Below are 20,175 nucleotides of genomic sequence, written 5' to 3'. Positions count from 1 at the left end.
CCCACTGATCTCACAAAAAAGTGTATGAATAATAGCAAGTGAAAACATTTTCGCATATATATCATTGGACAATGGGTTGGAGATGGCTCATCTCCTCCAGACATTTATTTAGTCCCCCCGGTTCAAGTGTACCCAGTTTCAAGATCCAAAAGGATTCTCGCTTACACAAGGTGTGATGTCTCTCATATTTATTGGGATGGAATATCTGTTCAATTATAGTTGCCCTAAGTAGTTCAAAATTCTTATCATGGGTAAGGTAGAAATGTTTGGGGACCACATGTTTAAGCTCCCTTTTATTTATATTAGACCTGTGTTTGTTCAATCTGGTCTGGAATTTCTGTGTGGTGCGTCCCACATAAAAAAGTTTACAGGGGCAGCTGAGCAAATAGACCACGTATTTGCTCTGGCACGTAACGTGACTTTTTATGGAGTATATAGTAGGTGAACTGGTTTGGAATGTATATACGCCTCCCTTTAGGGTCTTACAAGAAAGACATCTTTTAGACCCACATGGGAAACACCCCAGTTTCCCACTGGTAGCTCTCTGACTCAGAGATGCCATTTAACATCCCGCTGTAGACAATCTGCTGGGTGCAATATGCCCCCTTCTCGGGGGTAGAGACTGCTTTAAAATGGGATCACTAAGTAGGACAGGCCAGTATTTAAAGAAAATATCTCTACATTCCTCAGCCTGTCCAGAAAAATTTAAAACAATAGGTGTCTGCTTGGCAAAAGGTTTCTCTTTCTTAGAAAGAACTCCATTGGGCAATAGACATTCCTGTTGGGACAAGAGAGCAGCTCGATCTCGTGCTGCTTCAACTAGGGGGACAGGATAGTGTTTCTCTATGAATCTAGACATAAGTATTTGCGATTGTCTTGTATAGTCTACTGTGCTAGTGCAATTACGACGTAATCTCTTAAATTGGCCGAATGGGACATTGCGTAACCAGGGCCTGTAGTGGGCACTGTAGTAATCTAGGTAGCCATTCCTATCTGTTGGCTTGAAATAATTAGTAGTTTTAATGGAAGCATTGAGGGGATCTACCTCTATATCTAGATCTAAAGGGCCTGATTCACAAAGCGGTGCAAACTTTTTCGCGGACTTTTGCGCGCGCAAAGTGCTGCGATTCGCGCGATCGCGGACTTTTGCACGCGCAATTTGCCAATAACGCGCGCAAAAGTCCGCGATCGCGCAAATAGCGGCACTTTGCGCGCGCAAAAGTCCGCGAAAACCTTGCACCGCTTTGTGAATCAGACCCAAAAAGTGTGTCTTAAATAGAGCTGTCTCCATAGTGAATGCCAGACCCAGTTTGTTCCCATTTAGGTAGCTCACATACCCCTGCAACTCCTCCACGGGCCCCTTCCACACGCATAATATGTCGTCAATAAAGCGGCGATGAAGGACGAGGTTCACCCGATAGGGGTTGATGAAGGACGAGGTTCGCCCGATAGGGTCTATCAATTGGGAGCCTGTGAGACAGAGGATCCAGTTGGCCCCCAAATGGATAGAATAGAGGGAATAGATCTGGCTAATACTGAGAGCCACTCTATTCAGGCATCCAGCCCGGAGGTACTTGAGACACCGACAGCAGGGAATGGTGAGTCCTACCCTCTGAAGGTAAATCCCTCCCGGAAGGTTTTTTTAGGGGTGGGCAACACTTCCATCCCACGACGAGCCTCGAGAAACACCCTGCCCTGCCAGTGTACCCCCAAATAACAGAATTTTTCAAAAAATAGGGTCTGTCCAGCCTGTTGAGGGACCCCTGTATAAAAAAACTCAGGGGGAATGAGCTGTACTGGGTGGCCACGCTACTAGACCCTTGGTATAGGCACAAAGTACCGGACATGTTACCAACTTACCAGAAGGCATAAAGGATGTACCACATGCAGAACAAGCTGGCAACTATGCTCTACAATGCGTTTAAGGGTGATGTCACAGCACAACGCAATAAAGGTACCACTGCCAGTAATCCTTCTCCCATGTCCACGCAGGCAAGGACAGGACGCTCCAGCGATTTCATGGTAATGTTGGACATGCGGACATTGTTTAGTCCTACGCCTCGCCTTAGCGCTTCCAGATCCACCCTCCACCAACGCCTCGACCGGCAGGTAGCCGACTACCTGGCCTTAAAGGGGTTCTTTCGCGAAAAAAGTAGGCAGTTAAAAAAATGTGACAGATGACAGGTTTTGGGCCAGTCCATCTTTTTAAGGGGGATTCTCAGGGCTTTCTTTGTTTTCAACAGCATTTCCTGAACAGCAGTTTAACTGCCAAAATAGCAAGATACCAGCCGGCCTCCCTAATCACTTGCACACTATTATGTCAGTTAGATTTTGCAACTGTTGTTCAGGAAATGCTGTTGAAAACAAAGAAAGCCCCGAGAATCCCTCTTAAAAAGATGGACTGGCCCAAAACCTGTCATCTGTCACATTTTTTAACTGCCTACTTTTTTCGCGAAAGAACCCCTTTAAGTGTGGATGTAGACACTGTGAGCAGCGATGAACCCTTGGACTACTGGGTGCACAGGCTTGACCTGTGGCCAGAGCTGTCCCAATTTGACATCCAACTTCTGTCTTGCCCTGCCTCAAGCATTTTGTCAGAAAGGACCTTCAGCGCAGCTGGAGGCATTGTCACTGAGAAGAAAAGTCACAAAAGTGTTCAGTACCTCACCTTTATCAAAATGAATGAGGCATGGATCCCAGAAGGCTACTGCCCGCCCCAAGACTAAGTCAGTCCCCACACACAGTATCTCTGCCTGCATGCCTTGTGACTGGCTACCTGCCCCAAGAATAAGTCGCTCCCCACACAACATCTCTGCCTGCAGGCCACTTGACTGCCTTCTCCACCACCACCAACAGTATCCAGGATTCCAGGCGGATTCCTGAATTTTTAAAGCCGCTGCTAGCAGCGGCCGCTATGCTAATTTTTCTGGTACGTGTACATGCCTGCCTAATTTTTCTGGCTGCACAACAAAACAAAAGGCATATGTAACATCCTCTATGATGGCGGCTGCGGGTACGCAGGATACCTCTGCAGCCGCCTTTGTTCTCGGTACTGAGGCCTCATCCGTTCCGCTGGCGTCTAGCATGCCAGGGACGGGACAGTCAGTTGCTCATAGGGTCACTGTCTCACGCGGGCGCGCACAGAGATAGGACCTTTATGCTGGAAGAAGGCGCGTCAGGAGAGACTCACGGCGCCCGGATCGGCTGATTGGCAGGGGCATGGCTGTGGGCTCTCCTCGCTGCTTCATAAGCGTTCTCCGCTCACTTGCAAACTGTCTGCTGTTGCGAATACGTCAGTGTTAGCGCTCAGACCTTAGACTAGTTCCGGTGTGTTTTGATCTGGGAGGAAACCAGGGATTTCACACAAGACTAGGATTATTGCCTTATTGTATTATTGATATTCTGTGTACGACTCTGGTTTATCTCTGACTCTGATTCTGCTCTACGTTTCTGTACTTCTGCCCATCTGATCTAAGTTGCAGAACCTCTGCCTGAATCATTACTATTCTCTTGCCTTCTGATTTGTACTGTACCAGCCTGTCTGTTGCTGAACCTTGCCTGTCTGACCCTTCTACTCTTCAGTGAGCCCTTGCCACTGGAGAGGTGCTCTGATAGTACCCACCAGCCCCTCTGGTGAGGTCTAGCTACTATCTAGTTACTATTGTTGGTAGTACCCACCAGCTCCTCTGGTGGGGTCTAGCTACTATTTAGTTACTGTTGCTGATAGCGCTCACCAGCCCCTCTGGTGTGGGCTCCTAGCTACCCAGCTTCTATCTTGGCTAGTACCCTCCAGCTCCTCTGGTGGGGCCTAGCACAGATTGGTTGCAGATAGTACCCACCAGCTCCACTGGTGAGGTTTAGTCAAAATATCTGCCATTTCCTCTGGTAGTTCTCTCCAGCCCCTCTGGTGAGATCTGCCCTTTACTGTTGCACCAAACACTATTGTCACTACATCTCTGCTTTCTATACTTGCATTATTGGTGATACTGCAGATCACCACATAATCAGGTATAGAGTCTGCATTATTGGTGATTCTGCAGATCACACAATAATCAGACATCTGTGTTGCTACACCAATACGTTATGCAATCGTTACAGAACAGCAGACCATAACAAGTATGGAGGCACTGTGCAATCGGGTTGAACTCTTGACCACAACCCTTAACGATCTTATCAAGACGGTTAATGTACAGCAGACTCAGATTAACCAGCTGATTTAATCTGTTAACCGTCTGAAAGAACCTATTGCACAAGTGTCATCCCCTCTTGCCATTGAGCCCAGGATGCCCCCTCCCGAAAAGTTCTCGGGGCATCGCTCTGACTTCCGAAATTTTAAACATCGGTGTTTATCTTACTTTGAGCTAAGGCCAGTCTCTTCAGGTACAGAAACTCAGAGAGTCAATTTGATTAAAACATTATTATCTGGCGATTTGCAGTCCTGGGCCTATAGCCTCCCACAGGGTCATGAGGCTTTGACCTCAGTTGAAGAATTTTTTAAAGCTATGGCTATTATATATGATGATCCCGATTTAGCTATAACATCAGAGAGGAGACTAAAAACCCTCAGGCAGGGGCGCAATACAGTACGCCTTACTAGATTGCTTTTTATCAGGGTTATCTGATGCAGTAGCAAATTTGATGTTGGGTCACAGTGAACCCAAATCTTTAGATGAGGCCATATCATTGGCCATCAAGATTGATCGGCGAGTTTGTTACCAGAAGCAGGCCCGGGGTAAGATGCCAGGGAGATTTGCTTCTGGTACCTTTGTGCCTCCTGTCTCCTCCTCTCCTCCTCGGGATGAGCCAATGCAGATTGGACAGACCAAGCTCACCGAGGTTGAGAAAAATGAGAGACATAATGAAAAACTCTGTCTTTATTGTGCCGAGAAAGGGCATATAGTATCCAACTGTCCCAAGAAAGCGGAAAACTTGATCGCCTAGGAGTAGCTAGAGGTACTACCATAGGCTATCCAGTCGTACCTCTAAACAATAAACGCTTGCTTCTGCCGTGTTCTATCACCTGGGAGGGACGGACTCATTCCACCCAGGCCTTCATAGACTCGGGTTCCGCTGTTAATGTTATGGCTTATGATTTTGCTCTTAAATTCGGTTTTCCGCTTATTTCTGTGGGACAGCAGGTACAGATCACCGCAATGGACGATTCCCCATTGCAGGAGAAACAGTCCCTTACCCAGACTCCGGTAGTGTTATGTCAACTGGGGGTCTTGCATAAGGAACAGATACAATTTCTGGTACTCAAAATGTCCACCTCCACTGTTATTCTGGGTATGCCGTGGCTTAAAAAACACTCCCCTCAGATTGACTGGAGTTCCAGGCAGTTAGTAAGTTGGTCCTCCCACTGTCGTCATCATTGTTTGGAGAAAGTTACCATAGGCGCTACCGAGATCCAAGTGCAGGGGTCATCTGAGTAGTCCTCTGACCCCCGTGAGATAGAAAGCTGGAAAGATTGAACCTCTATATTGAACCCATTCCAGCAAGAGGTTCCTGAGGGGAAACCAGATGGGGTTTTATTTGTGCCACTACAGTTTAGATTCAAAATTCTCCATATGTTTCATACTAATAAAAATGCTGGTCACCCTGGTGTGGCCCGCACTCTGGAGTTACTGGACAGATGTGTATGGTGGCCCTCTATGGTGTCTGATTGTAAAGACTTTGTCGGTAGTTGCTCTGTGTGTGCTAGGAGTAAGTCGTCCAGACGGGCTCCTGTGGGTACACTACAGTCCCTTCCAGTGCCAGAGCAACCATGGACCCACTTGTCCATGGACTTTGTGGGTGAATTGCCTAGGTCTGATGGGAAAACAGTCATATGGGTGGTAGTCGATAGGTTTAGCAAGATGGCCCAACTTTCGCACCGAACCGAACTTTCGCAGCAGGTTCGCGAACCTGGTTCACAAACCGAAATTTGGAGGTTCGGGCCATCTTTACTGTCCACAATGAAGCAACGACCTTCTTATCGTAGGTGCCCCCCCCGAGACACTCATATAGCCGGCATTCATTGCTTCATTGTGATATGCAAGCCCCTTCACCGCAGCAAGGTAATGATCACGAAGGGGAATTAGCACATGTACAGCCAGAAAAATTAGGCAGGCATGTACAAGCACCAGAAAAATTATTATAGCGGCAATCCACCTGGAGTCCTGGACCCTGTTGGTGGTGGCGGAGAGGGCAGTCAAGCGGCCTGCAGGCAGAGATGCTGTGTGGGGAGCGACTTAGTCTTGGGGCAGGCAGTCACACGGCGTGCAGGCAGAGATGCTGTATGTGGGGACTGACGTAGTCTTGGGGCAGGCAGTCACACGGCATGCAGGCAGAGATGCTGTGCGTGGGGACTGATTTAGTCTTGGGGCGGGCAGTAGCCCTCCGGGATCCATGCCTCATTCATTTTGATAAAGGTGATGTACTGAACACTTTTGTGACTTAGGCGACTTTTCTTCTCAGTGACAATGCCTCCAGCTGCGCTGAAGGCTCTTTCTGACAGGACGCTTGAGGCAGGGCAAGACAGAAGTTGGATGTCAAATTGGGACAGCTCTGGCCACAGGTCAAGCCTGCACACCCAGTAGTCCAAGGGTTCATCGCTGTTCACAGTGTCTACATCCACACTTAAGGGCAGTTAGTCGGCTACCTGCCAGTCTAGGCATTGATGGAGGGTGGATCCGGAAGGGCTAAGGTAAGGCGTTGGACTAAAGAATGTCTGCATGTCCGACATCACCATGAGATCGCTGGAGCATTCTGTCCTTGCCTGTGTGGACATGGGAGAAGGATTACTAGCAGTGGTACCTTATTGCGTTGTGCTGTGACATCACCCTTAAACACATTGTGAAGCATAGTTGCCAGCTTGCTCTGCAAGTGCTGCATCCTTTCTGCCTTCATGTGATTTGGAAACATCTCCACCACTTTGTGCCTATACCGAGGGTTGGTGGTTCAAACCCACCCAGGGAGGGCCTTGCCTTTTGTGTTCAACAGTTGTCCGAAGAGAACCCCAGATAGCCATTTAGCAGCAACTAAGTGCACAGTCTCTGTGGCGCAATTGGTTAGTGCATTTGGCTATTAACAGAAAGGTTGGTGGTTCAAACCCACCCAGGGATGCCCTTGCCTTTTGTGTTCAACAGCTGTCCGAAGAGAACCCCAGATAGCCATGTAGATTCATCTCTCTCTCTCTCTCTCTCTCTCTCTCTCTGGAGGAGGAGGAGGGGGTGTTTTTCACCTTCCAAAACGTTTCTAAGCATTTTAAAGGGCATTTCCATTTTTTCTATCCAGATATCCGAATAGGTCGGATATCCGCGGATAATGCATCTGGATATCCGCGTTCACTATACTGATGTCCGATCCGGATATCTGGATATCCAGATCCGGATCAATTTGGATTTCAAAAAGTACTATCCGATCACCCCTGCCAGTAGAGTTGAACTGACATTTAGCCAAGGAGGAGGAGGATGATGACAGTGAAGAGGATGTAGCAGGAGGAGAGAAGGTGGCAGGAGGCCTGCCTGCAAGCCGTGGAGGGGTCATAAGTTGGTCCGCTGCACAGCCACATACTCCCTGCTTGTCAGCAGTGACCAGGTTGACCCAATGGGCTGTGTAAGTAATGTACCTGCCTTGACTGTGCTTGGCAGTCCAGGCATCCATGGTCAGGTGGACCCTTGACCCAACTCTGTGTGCCAGAGATGACACCACTTGCATCTCAACTTCACGGTACAGTTTGGGTATCGCCTTTTTAGAGAAATAATTGCGGCCTGTCATCTTCCACTGCGGTGTCCCAATGGCCACAAATTTACAGAAGGCCTCAGAGTCCACCAGCTGGTATGGTAACAGCTGGTGAGCTAACAGTTCCGCCAAGCCAGCTGTCAGACACCGGGCAAGGGGGTGACTGGCAGAAATTGGCTTCTTCCGCTCAAAGATTTCCTTCACAGACACCTGGCTGCTGTGGACAGAGGAGCAGGAACTGCTCAAGGTCAGAGGAGGAGTGGAGGAGGGTGGCTGTGAAGGTGCAAGGGAGAAAGCGGCTAAAGATGCTGCACCTGAAGGAGGAAGAGGAGAAGGAGGGTGGCTTTTCATTTGTGCTGCTTTTGCTCAGGTGCTCTTCCCATTGCAGTTTGTGCCTTTTCTGCATGTGCCTTTGTAAGGCAGTTGTCCCTACGTGAGTGTTGGCCTTTACACGGCTCAATTTTTGGAGGCAGAGAGAACAGATGGCATTGCTCTGATCTGAGGCAGACACATTAAAACATTTCCAAACCGCTGAGCCCCCTGGGGTTGAAGGGCATGTTGGCTGGGTGTCCATAGGTGGCGATACATGGCGCTGGACACTGCCACCAGCTGTTTCTGATGACGAGATCCCCCTGCTTCTTTCAGGAACTCGTCTCCTCCTACTCCTTTCTGACTCCCCCTCTGAACTGTCCCCCTGTTCATCTCCTCTATTGGGAACCCACGTGGCATCTGTATCATCATAATCATCCTGCCCAGCTTCGCTTGCCTCATAAACCTCATAACTGCACCAACAGCAGGTACTTCATCATCCTCCTCCTCACACATTACGTCCATAGTGTCGCCTAACTCAGACATACTGTATGCTTAGCGCCTTCATCTTGTTGTAGCAGTAGTGGCTGTGCATCAGTGATTTCCCCACCAAATATCTCCTGCGAAGTGTCAAATGAAGTGGATGTGGTGCTTGTAGTAGTGCTGGTTGCTGCGGAAGATGAGGTGTTCTGTGTTAAATAGTCAACAATCTCCTGACAATCTTGGGAGTTGATGGGACGTGCCTTCTTCTGAGCACTGTACTTTAGTGCAGGGCCGCATGAAATCACATCAGCACGACCTCGCACAGACCTGCCGGGTGGCCTTCCGCTGGTTCTGCCTCTACCTCTGCCTCTACCTGTTTTGTCCGTTTTTTCCATATCGGGGGGGTGAAGTGAAAGGTATGCACTGACTCGACTAATACAATATGCACGGAGGTATGCACGGAGTGGTATATCACACTGTGTGCGCTCACATAGGTAGGTGGGTGCACTGAACACAACAGGTAGGTATATGTAGTGATGGGTATTACAAATGTGCACCTGTCACACACATGTACCGTGAACAAGTACAGTGTCTGGTGGTATTGAATATCACACTGCGTGTGCTCACGTAGGTAGGTGGGTGCACTGAACACAACAGGTAGGTATATGTAGTGATGGGTATTACAAATGTGCACCTGTCACGCACACACACAGGTACCGCCGTGAACAGGTGCAAAGACTGGTGGTATTAACAATGCGTGCACTGACGTAGGTAGGTAGGTAGGCGCACTGAACAGTGAACAGGTGCAGTGATTGGGATGGGATTAAAAATCTGCAGTTGCCTGTCACTCACACACACACAGGTAGTCACTGAATGTGCTTGGCCTGGCAGTGACACATTAAGAATTACACCAAAGGCCAGCTGCGACTGACTGTACAGGGCTGTATATAATGCAAGTGGGCCACACAAAAAAAAAAAAGATCGCAAGAACCAGATTAGCTCTCAAAAGAGCTGTTGATGGATGCTTTTTTAGCAATAAGAATCAGCAAGGAGCACGCTAACAAGCCTACAAGACCCTACATTTTCCCTATGAGAGTCTGCAGCAGCTCTCCCTTCCCTAATTACTGCAGGCACACGAGTGAGTCCAATGCCTGATGCTGCCTGCTTTTTATGAGGGGGGGAGTGGCTCCAGGAGGGAGTGTAGCCTGATTGGCTACAATGTGCCTGCTGACTGTGATGTAGAAGGTCAAAGTTGACCCTAATGATGAACTATGGGGGCGATTCGAACTTCCGGAAAAGTTTGCGGTTCTCCGCGATCGTGAACCACGGAAGTTCGCCGGCGAACCGTTTGGGCCATCTCTATTTCTGACCATTGTTATGTGTGTACAGTGGTCACTGATCAATATTGCTCAGGCATTTGACATCATTAAGGATTTACCCTGTTGGATTCCTAATGACCATTGATGCCCGAGCATGACCTATTTTTAACTCCCACTGACCAATTGAAGCTGCTTCGTCATCTGCCGATTGTCATCCCTGCACCCCCCTCCATAGCAAGAGAACATATCGCTAGCCTCAAAGCTAGAGATGTGTCTGTAGAGCATCATTCTCTGAATTTTCACCCAAGAGATCATTTCCCGATCCCCGTTGGGTGACAGTTATTAGATGTGTCTACTTAGCTTTAGGGTTAACTAAATGACTATGGCTAGTTGACATTAATAATGTTTCTGGCTATATAAGCAGCACAAACCAAATTTTATGCAATTCTATGCAAAGCATGCACGCAGCACTGGAGGTCCCCTTGGTATTTATTCATAATTTTCCCCTGTGAGCCTGCATAACCACGCCCACCTCTAGCACAGTTAAGCATATAAATGAGTGCATTGCACATGTTCAGAGGAGAGTTCATTTGGTAGCTAGAAAGGTAAGGTGTTTTTACTTTCCTTTTTTCCCATTTAGTTGACTCTTGGGTTTTTGGATTAGTTCCCACTAGACTGCTTATAAAAACTGGCATTTTGCGTGGTAGAGTAGGACTCACCAGATTGGGGACACTTTGGCACAGTTGGTGAGCTTAAGCGCGTTAAAGCGTAACCAAGAGCCCCTGTCACTTTTTTCCTGTTGTGTGCGGCAGCCCCTCTGTGTATATATGTATGTATATATATATCTATATATATCTATATATATATATATGTATGTGTGTGCATGTATATATATATATATATATATATATATATATATATATATATATATATATATATATATATATATCACACAATATGTAGGTTTATACAGACACATATAGCTCTGTGTGTGAGTGTGTGCTGTATTGTAACTCTGTCAAATAAAATGGTAGGTGATGAACTAATGGACCTCTTATGAGATCTGCACTTAACAGTCAAGTAGCACTCATCTAGGAGGAGGACCAGCAGGACACAGCATCAAAAACAAACCTAGGGATCAAAGAAAATAATCCATACCAGAAGGCCAGAAATTACAGGTTTGGCTCCCTGACTTGTCAAGGCGTGCTATTATTGTACATGTTTATTCCCTTTTTTTCACTATGGAGGAGTCCATCGCTAATTGTCAGACTCCTAAATTCTAACAAAGTACCAACCACTGATTTATGTCAACCCATGCTGCTCCATCTATACTCACTCATGCAGTTGCTTGTGTACACTCTTGTGTGTGTATATTGTATATGATTGACTCAAAACACCAGCAAAGCCCTGTTTGGTTTTGACTTAATCGCTTGGCAGTAAGTAATTTTTTTTTTGTGCTGCAGCCTTTGGTAGGCTTCAAATTTGTAATAGCTACCTACAGTCTTCAAAGAATAGAGCCTTCAGATATCTTCAAATTAAAAATTCTTTTACCAATAAGCTAATATTTTCTTGTCAGCAAATTCACTTGTGCCCACTGTGCTACTGTGTTGGAAAAAAGTATAATAGCACGTCTAATTAACCATTGGGTATTAATGTGCATAGCCAGTGGTTAAATTGTGAATAAAAAGGGGTGTTTTATGTGCTAAGGTAAAAACAATCTTTTTTTTTTCCTCAGAACACAAAGCACTCAACACAATTTAGTCAAGGGGAGCTTGCAAACTGTTACAATGTTTTTTTCATCTTTTTTTTCTAAAAGAAAGTTTTTGTTAAAACATTCATCACATCATTAAAAAGAAACATTATTGCAGCAGGCAGACATATTTATACAAGTATACATTTACGATTTCTACTGGGAATGTCTTAAAAACAAACAAGCTGTCGGTCTGAGAGCAGAGAGATATCAGAAATAAATAGCGGCTTTAAGTCAAGGAGCACTTGAGAAGTTCAAGTGGTGGCGCATTGACTAATACTGCTATCTTCGTAATCCTGATGTGAGATACTTCAGAGGCCTGTGATTATATATGTTTGTGGAACTGAAATGAAATCATACAAATGTATTTTATAACACAGAGAAGCAGTGCAGAGAAGCAGTGTGGAAAAAGTCAAGGCGTACATTAACTATTAAAATGAACATGCAAAGATGGTGGGTTTTTTTGGAACTCCACCTGCTGATTTAATATGCAAATATTCTAAGGTTAAAAATCATTTTTTTTCTGGTGTACTTATACCTAACAGTTAGTATTAAAGTAACTTAAAGTGGAGTTCTTATTTATATACAGTATCAGATGCATGAATTATTTAATTAACCCCCTTTTTTTCAGATACAAGCATGTTAATTAAACCGTGAGCAGTATAAACGGCTATATTGTAACAATGGTAATAGTAAACAAGATGAAGCATCTGCTTAATGGTGAATACACACGGTTTGTTCCCGCATCGAATGCGCTGCTCGATTCCCGACGATTCTATTATTTCCGAACATTTCCGAGCGCATTTCGATGATTTTTAGGTAGAGTGCCATGTAAAGTATGGCAAATCGACCTAACGATTAGGGATGCTCATTCGGATTCCGCGGAAATGCAATTTCTGAAATTCCGATCGGAAATTACATTTCCGCATCGGAATGCGGAAATCTGTAATGCAAGCGGATTTCCGCCGGAAATCACGGAAATTTCCGCCGGAAATCGCGGAAATTCCACCCGACTTTAATATCGATTTTTTCAAAAACTATAAGGTCTTTTTGAAAACTTTTTTTTTTGCATCTTGTTCACAAGATTCGTTTTAATAAACCCTGAAAATTTTGTGTTTCTAGGACTTAAGGGGGCTTTGCTATTAACCGCTAAATTCGGCAGATTTTTACTGTAATGTAAAATGCAGAAAATCTGCATCTGCCTATTTCCTGCATTTTACATTACAATAAAAATCCACCAACTTTAGCGGTTAATAGCAAAGCCCCCGTAAGTCCTAGAAACACCAAATTTTCAGGGTTTATTAAACAGAATCTTCTGAACAAGATGCAAAAAGTTTTCAAAAAGACCTTATAGTTTTTGAGAAAATCGATGTTAAAGTCGGGCGAAATTTCCGCGATTTCCGGCGGAAATTCCGCATTGGAATGCAGAAATTGGTAGCAGAAAGCGGAATTGGTAATCGGTACATGACGGAATGTGGATTTACCGCGGAATCGGAAATTGGCATTTTGACCATTCCTACTAACGATCCATCGAAACGCGAATCAGACATGTCGGAAATAAACTAATCGATGGGAATCGAGCAGCACATCGACGGGAATCGACTGCGGGAACGAACCGTGTGTATCCAGCATAACTAATGAGCTTTGTGTACAGTTGTGATTTGACTGTCAACACTAATTATGATCTCTCCATTGAAATGCTGATAACATTAGCAAACACTTACTGTAGAGTGTGAAAGTAGTCTAATTTGTGATAGACAGTGATAAGTTTCTATTTTAGGACAGCAGCAAACTCAGTAATACAAGTGCACCATGTAGTTCTTAAACTGAAATGTTGTCGTATTCTTGCTTAATAAAGGATTTCAGCTGAACCTAAAGGTTTATACATACAACAGATCAAAATCTTCAATAAAGAATGATCAGCGATGATCAATCCCCAATTTCTCCCAACTTAAAGTGACTCCGAGCTCAACAAAAAAATAAAAGTTGTACTCACCAGGGGCTTTCTCCAGCCCAGTGCTGGTCGGGAGGTCCCACGCCGGCGTCCTGGCTCCTCTACTTTTCCCCGCTCCGGAATGGCTGACATGCCGCAGCCTGTGCGACACTCTCCCTAGTGTCGGGCTGCTTCTTCCGCATATGACGCGGATTACGTCACACGCCGGCCGCCTCGCGTCATCACGGCGGCCAGCGTGAAAGTACTGCGCATGCGCGCTTTAATCGCGCATGCGCAGTACTTTCACGCCGGCCGCCATGATGACGCGAGGTGGCCGGCGTGTGACGTAATCCGCGTCATATGCGGAAGAAGCAGCCCGACACTCGGGAGAGTGTCGCCCGGGCTGCGGCCTGTCAGCCATTCCGGAGCGGGGAGAAGGAGAGGAGCCAGGACGCCGGCGTGGGACCTCCCGACCAGCACTGGGCTGGAAAAAGCCCCGGGTGAGTACAACTTTTATTTTTTAGATGAGCTCGGAGTCCCTTTAACATGACTGGTCATCAAGCACACAGGAAGGAGCAACACCAACAGTATCGTTAGTGAAGAAGGAAGTGACCTGCATCAGAAGGAGGAATAATACAAAGTGCATTAACAAATGTAAAGATAAAACTAAGTTGTTTATATTGTGCACAGACGTGTGGAGGGAGTGACCACGCTGTAAACAATGAACACACTGCTGCATGAACTGGTCAAAAAGTTGTGACCACTTCCATGCATGCGCTTTGCATGTTACGAGCGTTAGACATTGGTCAAAAATTTGTACAACACTAATGATTCTCAGCTGAAAAAAATTGACAAGACGGATTATTCCCGACTGGAGACATGAGGCATTTGTTGGTATTGTTACACGTCGTTGAGTGTATTTTTGTATATGATTGTTGGGCGATATGTTGTTGATGGTTCGTTATTACAAATTCTTATCTAATGTGTGCTTCAGTAGGGGTCTCCTTTATTGTATGTTTCATCTCATAATGCATTAAAATGTTTGTAATGCAAATTGGCCGGTTTAGCCTTTTTTTTATGGAGCCCTATATGATGAAAGGAGAGACCAAAGTTTATAATAACTCTCAAGTCTCAGCCTCTAATAAAGCTAAAACTTCCAAAATAAAATCTGTATCTCCAATTATCCCCTGGAATGCTCAGTCCAAGAAAAACACAAAAATATGTGCATCCCAAAAAGTTCAAAGTGTGAGTCCTGTGCCTCTCTTTCCCAGGTGAGGACATTGACTACTTTCAGTTATTGGCAATTAAATCAGCCTTAGACGATTGGTGTTCAGTTGGCGGTTTAGATGGACTGGCAGGAGTGGTGTATTTGCATGGAGGATTGGTACCACCCTTACTTTCCTAGAACCAGGAGTGAGTTGCACAGTGCCAGTGTCAAGTTATTCCCCTATTCTAAATAAATAATGACATCCTTTGTGTTACATATGAGATTACATCTAAATAATTTTAGAACCAAAAGATTTAAGCACTTTTTGGAGAGCATGTCACAGAGGACCAAGGATCACTGTACGCATCAGGGCTGCAGCTCCGCTTGCTGTGCACTGATTCACAAATGGATGGGATAGAATAGATATAATTTGTTAATACACCAAACACAATGGCTTCAACTCACTTTCCACATGCAGTAAAGCAGAGAACAACTCATTTTTCAGAACATTTTGTGAAATGTAAATTCACTAAGGCTGTTACTGCATAGAAAACTGGAATTACTAACCAGTGAGGTAAATTACCGACTTTGTTACGTAATATGAAGTAATTAGTAGTAAATCTGCATTTTACCTCCAGCCTGGAGCTGACGGTAACTAACAAACAGTCATTTGTCAGTCGAATACAGCAAAAATGCTATCTGTGTCACAAAATGTATTAATTTTACCAAATTAATATTTCAAAATTAAATATCACACAATTCCCTAAAATACTGAATGCAATACTGCATGTGGTAAAAATATTAGTGAATTGTCATGCAGTTTTTAGTAAATTTCCGAACTACTGCATGTGTGAAAATCATACTTGTTTCCTGGTGATGGTCACAGTTAGTGTTGGGCGAACAGTGTTCGCCACTGTTCGGGTTCTGCAGAACATCACCCTGTTCGGGTGATGTTCGAGTTCGGCCGAACACCTGACGGTGCTCGGCCAAACCGTTCGGCCATATGGCCGAACTAAGAGCGCATGGCCGAACGTTCCCCGAACGTTCGGCTAGCGCTGTGATTGGCCGAACGGGTCACGTGGTTCGGACCCGAACGCGCTCTGATTGGCCGAACTGTCACGTGGTTCGGGTAAATAAATACCCGAACCACGTCATATCTCCGCCATTTGTCTGTGGGTTTAGCTTTGGGTAGGCAGGCAGGGTAGTTCGCGCTCCAGCCACGCTAGCCAGGGTCCCCCCCAGTCATTGTGTGTCGCTGCTGGGAATAGTAGTACACCGCTCGCTCAGCATTCTGTTTACTGCCACTCTGTGTACCTCGCTCAGCCACACTATATAGCATTCTGTTTACTGCCACTCTGTGTCTGCTGGGAATAGTAGTACACCGCTTGCACAGCCACACTATATAGCATTCTGTTTACTGCCACTCTGTGTACCTCGCTCAGCCACACTATATAGCATTCTGTTTACTGCCACTCTGTGTCTGCTGGGAATAGTGGTACACCGCTCGCTCAGCCACACTATATAGCATTCTGTTCACTGTTCTGTGTCTGCTTGGAATAGTGGTACACCGCTCGTTCAGCCACACTATATAGCATTCTGTGTACTGTTCTGTGTCTGCTGGGAACAGTAGTACACCGCTCGTTCAGCCACACTATATAGCATTCTGTGTACTGTTCTGTGTCTGCTGGGAACAGTAGTACACCGCTCGCTCAGCCACACTATATAGCATTCTGTTCACTGTTCTGTGTCTGCTGGGAATAGTGGTACACCGCTCGCTCAGCCACACTATATAGCATTCTGTTCACTGTTCTGTGTCTGCTGGGAATAGTGGTACACCGCTCGCTCAGCCACACTATATAGCATTCTGTTTACTGTTCTGTGTCTGCTGGGAATAGTGGTACACCGCTCGCTCATCCACACTATATAGCATTCTGTTCACTGTTCTGTGTCTGCTGGGAATAGTGGTACACCGCTCGCTCAGCCACACTATATAGCATTCTGTTCACTGTTCTGTGTCTGCTGGGAATAGTGGTACACCGCTCGCTCAGCCACACTATATAGCATTCTGTTTACTGCCACTCTGTGTACCTCGCTCAGCCACACTATATAGCATTCTGTTTACTGCCACTCTGTGTCTGCTGGGAATAGTGGTACACCGCTCGCTCAGCCACACTATATAGCATTCTGTTCACTGTTCTGTGTCTGCTTGGAATAGTGGTACACCGCTCGCTCAGCCACACTATATAGCATTCTGTTTACTGTTCTGTGTCTGCTGGGAATAGTGGTACACCGCTCGCTCAGCCACACTATATAGCATTCTGTTCACTGTTCTGTGTCTGCTGGGAATAGTGGTACACCGCTCGCTCAGCCACACTATATAGCATTCTGTTTACTGTTCTGTGTCTGCTGGGAACAGTAGTACACCGCTCGCTCAGCCAGAGTATATAGCATTGTGTTTACTGCCACTCTGTGTACACCGCTCAGCCAGACTATATACCATTGTTTACTGACACTCTGTGTACACCACTCAGCCACACTATATACCATTGTTTACTGACACTCTGTGTACACCGCTCAGCCAGACTATATACCATTGTTTACTGCCACTCTGATTCTGCTGGGAACAGTAGTACACCGCTCGCTCAGCCAGACTATATACCATTGTTTACTGACACTCTGTGTACACCGCTCAGCCAGACTATATACCATTGTTTACTGACACTCTGTGTACACCACTCAGCCACACTATATACCATTGTTTACTGACACTCTGTGTACACCGCTCAGCCAGACTATATACCATTGTTTACTGCCACTCTGATTCTGCTGGGAACAGTAGTACACCGCTCGCTCAGCCAGACTATATACCATTGTTTACTGACACTATATAGCAGACTATATAGCATTGTGTGTACACCGCTCAGCCAGACTATATACCATTGTTTACTGACACTCTGTGTACACCGCTCAGCCAGACTATATACCATTGTTTACTGCCACTCTGATTCTGCTGGGAACAGTAGTACACCGCTCGCTCAGCCAGACTATATACCATTGTTTACTGACACTCTGTGTACACCGCTCAGCCAGACTATATACCATTGTTTACTGACACTATATAGCAGACTATATAGCATTGTGTGTACACCGCTCAGCCAGACTATATACCATTGTTTACTGACACTCTGTGTACACCGCTCAGCCAGACTATATACCATTGTTTACTGCCACTCTGATTCTGCTGGGAACAGTAGTACACCGCTCGCTCAGCCAGACTATATACCATTGTTTACTGACACTCTATGTACACCGCTCAGCCAGACTATATACCATTGTTTACTGCCACTCTGATTCTGCTGGGAACAGTAGTACACCGCTCGCTCAGCCAGACTATATACCATTGTTTACTGACACTCTATGTACACCGCTCAGCCAGACTATATACCATTGTTTACTGCCACTCTGATTCTGCTGGGAACAGTAGTACACCGCTCGCTCAGCCAGACTATATAGCATTGTGTTTACTGCCACTCTGTGTACACCGCTCAGCCACACTATATAGCATTGCGTACTCTGCCAGTCAGTGTGTATATTGCTGGGATCAGTAATACTCCACTCACCGTCAACCACTATATGAGCTCAACATGAGTTCCCCAGAGACCTCCGCTGTGAGCAGCACTCCCAACAACAGCAACAGCCAACGCCCCACGCAAGCTATAACATCCACCCCAGCAGCCAGTGGTCAGCAGCAGCCCTCCCCGGAGGAGAACGTTGTGTCCATCAGTCCGTCGCCAGAGCGATTAATGAGGGCTGCCATTGAGGAGATGATGGGGCCTGATGTGGAGGAGGAGGTCTGGCTCAGGCCAGCATCCCAAGTTAATGTTGAGGACGATGAGGGGTCTGTGTCTGGGGATGTTGGGGTGGCAGAGGTGGTGGGTGGGTCAGACTCAGGAGAAGAGTTGTATGATGAGGATGATGATCGGGACCATCTGTATGTGCCTCAGAGTCCGACCCCGGAAAACATGTTGTATCGTGTGTTTAGGTACTAAAATCTGCGTTCCCTCCCAGTAGTGTTGGGCGAACAGTGTTTGCCACTGTTCGGGTTCTGCAGAACATCACCCTGTTCGGGGTGACTATATAGCAGACTATATAGCATTGTGTTTAATGCCACTCTGTGTACACGGCTCAGCCACACTATATAGCATTGTGTTTACTTCCACTCTGTGTCTGCTGGGAACAGTAGTACACCGCTCACCCGCCACTGTATAGCATTGTGCTCTGTGTCACTGCTGACAATAGTGGTACACCGCTCACCCACCACTGTATAGCATTTCTGTACTGCCACTGTACTGCTGCCAGTCAGCGTGTACTTTAAGGATAAGTGAAATGAGGAAGAAATCCGGTGAAAGAGGGAGGGGCAAGGGAAGAGGTGTTTCCCCTGACGGTTCACGTACAGGCCACAGGGGAGCACCCAAGAAAACCCACTCAATACTGCCCATGTTGTCCAGGACAACAACCCTCACAGATCCAAAAGAACAGGACCAGATAATTACTTGGATGACCTCTCAAGCGTCCAGCAGTGGGTTAAGCAGCACCAGCACATCACGCACGAGGTCCGAGTCCTCAGCCAGTTAAAGTCTGGGCTTTCTTTGAAGACTGCACTGAGGATGTTACCATGGCGATTTGCAAGGTGTGCAAGACCCGCCTGAGCAGGGGGAAAAGTATTAACAACCTCTCCACCACCAGCATGAGCCGCCACATTCTATCCAAACATCCCACTCTGTGGGCAAACGCGGCAGGACAGGGTACCACCAGCAACACTGCCTCCCTTGGGTTCACCAGACTCACCACCAGACCCGCCTCAGCAGCAGCAGTAGCCCAGCCATTGCGTGGTTCACAACATTCACAAACATCAGACGATGCTGACACTGTCACTTTCCGGACTAGTGCTCTTGAGGTCTCCCAGTGTTCATCAAACACAACAACCAACAGCCCTTCGGTGTGCAGCGCTACGGTTGAGTTGTCTGTTTCTGAGATGTTTGAGCACAAGAGGAAATTGCCAGCAAATGACCCCCGGGCCGTGGCAGTAACAGCCAGCCAGCATAGCCAAGCTTCTGGCCTGCGAAATGCTGCCATATCGAGTGGTGGAGACAAACAGCTTCAAGGGCATGATGTCAGTGGCCATCCCACGTTACGTGGTTCCCAGCCGCTACCACTTTGCGCGCTCTGCAGTGCCTGAGTTGCATGAGCACGTGGTCAGCTAAATAACCCGAAGCTTGAAGAATGCCGTTGCCTGCAAGGTTCACCTCACCACTGACACCTGGACGAGTGCGTTCGGCCAGGGTCGATACATCTCCCTTACCGCGCACTGGGTGAACCTTGTGGAGCCTGGCAGCGATTCCTCACCTGCTACGGCGCGGGTGTTGCCCACGCCGCAAACAGCTGGATAACA

At 46.5% G+C, this 20,175-nt stretch overlaps 1 non-coding gene across 1 annotated transcript; it reads left to right on the top strand.

The window, feature by feature from the left end:
* The first annotated feature begins 7,030 nt into the window (after window positions 1–7,030).
* TRNAN-AUU (transfer RNA asparagine (anticodon AUU)) lies at window positions 7,031–7,104 on the top strand. Its single transcript has one exon. It is a non-coding gene; the product is annotated as a tRNA-Asn (tRNA).
* Window positions 7,105–20,175: the final 13,071 nt, after the last annotated feature.

Source organism: Hyperolius riggenbachi, chromosome 5 (assembly GCF_040937935.1).
Source record: "Hyperolius riggenbachi isolate aHypRig1 chromosome 5, aHypRig1.pri, whole genome shotgun sequence".
Classification (NCBI taxonomy): domain Eukaryota; kingdom Metazoa; phylum Chordata; class Amphibia; order Anura; family Hyperoliidae; genus Hyperolius; species Hyperolius riggenbachi.
Note: the sequence above shows the minus strand (reverse complement) of the source record. Positions and strands in the feature narration are given on the sequence as shown.